Here is a 2736-nt window from a genome sequence, read left to right on the forward strand (position 1 = left end):
GGGAGAGAACCCAGGAGTCCTGGCTCCCAGCCCCCCGGCTCTAACCCAGCAGCCCCCACTCCCCTCCCAGAGCTGGGGAGAGAACCCAGGAGCCCTGGCTTCCAGCGCCCACCCCTCCCCAACCACTAGCCCCCACTCCCCTCCCAGAGCCAGGGAAAGAACCCAGGAGTCCAGGAAATGCGTCTCTTGCACCCAGTCAGCTGTAACCGGAGCCCCCCCTGAGCCAGCTTCCGGACATAACCAGGTCACCCGCTCCAGCCTGCGGTGGTTCCATTCACAGGGGCCCTTATGTAATATTTCCCAGCCAGGTACCTGCCTGGCAGCTCTTTACACAACACGCCAGCCCCCCGGGGGGCTTTCCAGGCGCCGGGGTGGTGTCAGCGGAGCAGCGCGCCTGCCATTGGCCTGTCCTGGGGGCGGAGGATGCGGGGCAGGCATAAAAGCGCCTGAGCTCTGCCCAGTCACCCGCCCTGGGCCAAGTTTGTCCTGTGGAAATAAACCAAGGCAGAGCGCCGGGAACACTGTGTTCTCTCAGCCTAACCACAGGCTGGGCGGAGCCAGCGACTCCCTTCCCGGCTCTCACAGGCTAATTTATTCCTTGGCTGCTCCCAGAGCCAGGGAGAGAACCCAGGAGTCCTGGCTCCCAGCCCCCCTGCTCTAACCCACCAGCCTCCACTGCCTTCCCAGAGCCAGGGAGAGAACCCAGGAGTCCTGGCTCCCGCCGCCGCCCCCCCCACTCTAACCACTAGCCCCCACTTCCCTCCCAGAGCTGGGGAGAGAACCCAGGAGTCCTGGCTCCCAGCCCTCCCCGCTCTGACCACCAGACCCTACTTCCCTCCCAGAACCAGGGATCCACCACTGCCACGCGCTAGCTCGCTGAAAACAGCAGCAGAAGGAGGGCATGTCCTGGCGTGTTTCTGGCCCATCCATTGTATACGGCTGGTCTTAGCATGCTCCAAGCCGCAGTGCAGACGCACCCCAGGCATCACCCCTTCTTTCCCTCCTGCCATCCCCGAAAACCCACTCCGGTACCACCCCTGCCGTCCGGCCTCAAACCGACAGCAGCCAGGCTGAGCAAACCGGGACTCATCTCTGGGGGACGAGCCGTGGGCACCTCAGTGGGACCGGAGAACAGACAGCAGTGGAGCTGGACGCAGTCCAAGGAGTCCTGCACGTGGCAAAAACACAGCACAAGGCACCACGCCCCCCGCCCCGCTAACACACCCCCGTGTGCCAACACAGACCGAGCGCTCCAATAACCTCTGCCCTACTGTACTTTTTATTACGGCAATCTCACCGGTTGACACACGCCAGGATTGCAACATTGACAGTAACCCCAGCACACTGGTTCTTTCCAAAACAACCCGTGACGCGCAGAAAGCTCGCCAGCGCGCTTTCAGCCGGCCGGGCGCGAACGGTCCTCCACTTCCCACTACACGCAGGAGATTCGGCATCCCCAAAACACGGCACAGAATTTCGTGGGCTTCGTGCAAACCCCCGGGGCTAGCACCAGACGATCCGGCTCTCTCCTGGAGGGGAGGGAGGACGAGACACGGTTACCTTCCTCTGGGTCATCCCGAGGCAGACAAAAGCAGGAATTTAGGAGACGCCTGTTTTAGGAACGGAACCGATGGCGTTTAATTCGGGCCTGTAGAGCAGTAAGACTCCCAGGAAGAACCCTTGATCCTCTTGACAGTCCAGAGCATGGATGTTCTCAGTCGTAATCTGTACGTTGGCAGCCCATCAGCGGCTAAGCTGGCTTTTTTAGCCATCCACCCCTCTGCCTAGTGTGTACTATTCCCCCCCACACACACACACACAAAGGTCGGAGGGCACTGCAGAATCCAGCATCGGGCAGATCTGCAAGGCACACGCAGCCTCCTGGCTGGCGAATGGGGCTTCTCCTCTTTGGGCCCAGGAGGGATCGAGACGGAGACTTTTCAGTAAAAAGCTGGGAGATTTCCCAAAAAGACAGGGGGTATTTACCAGTCCCAGTAACTGGCAAGGAGAACAGCCGTGGCAAGGAACGTGAGACCTGCTCCTCCGGGTCCCCACGGAGCCTAGTTACCCCGAACGGCTGCAAGCCAGGACTCCTGGGTTCTCTCCCCAGCTCTGGTAGGGGAGTGGGGGCTAGTGGTTAGAGCGGGGGGAGCTGGGAGCCAGGATGCCTGGGTTCTCTCCCAGCTCTGGGAGGGGAATGGGGGCTGCTGGGTTAGAGCAGGGGGGCTGGGAACCAGGACTCCTGGGTTCTCTCCCCGGCTCTGGGAGGGGAGTAGGGGCTGGTGGGTTACAGCAGGGGGGCTGGGAGCCAGGACTCCTGGGTTCTCTCCCCGGCTCTGGGAGGGGAGTGGGGGCTGGTGGTTAGGGCAGGGGGGGCTGGGAGCCAGGACTCTTGGGTTTTATCTTCAGCTCTGGAAGGGGAGTGGGGGCTGGTGGGTTACGTTGAGGGAAGGGGGAGAGCCAGGACACCTGGGGCCCTGGCTCAGCTTTGCCATTGTGCGCTCCTGCGTCACTACCCTTGACGCGCACACACACAAAGAACAGCTCACGCACACAGCAAGGCTGCAGCTGCAGGACCAGGAAAAGACACAAAACAATTCCCAGCCCAAACGCGCCGGAGCCTCCCCGACATGCCACTCTCCCGGGGCTCTGGGCCCGCCAGCCGAGGGGGCGGAGGGGGGAATAACACAATGACTCATCGCCGCGAGGTGAGCGGGCCCCTCTCCCAAAAAAACC

At 62.1% G+C, this 2736-nt stretch overlaps 1 long non-coding RNA gene across 1 annotated transcript; it reads right to left on the reverse strand.

Moving 5' to 3' along the window:
• Positions 1 to 1256: 1256 nt before the first annotated feature.
• On the reverse strand, positions 1257 to 1891 carry LOC116819312 (uncharacterized). Its single transcript, XR_012656650.1, has 2 exons — positions 1811 to 1891; positions 1257 to 1778 (listed from the first exon to the last, which is right to left on the reverse strand). It is a non-coding gene; the product is annotated as an uncharacterized LOC116819312 (long non-coding RNA).
• Between the last annotated feature and the right edge of the window lie 845 nt (positions 1892 to 2736).

Source organism: Chelonoidis abingdonii, chromosome 10, assembly GCF_003597395.2.
Source record: "Chelonoidis abingdonii isolate Lonesome George chromosome 10, CheloAbing_2.0, whole genome shotgun sequence".
In the NCBI taxonomy this organism is placed as follows: Eukaryota; Metazoa; Chordata; order Testudines; family Testudinidae; genus Chelonoidis; species Chelonoidis abingdonii.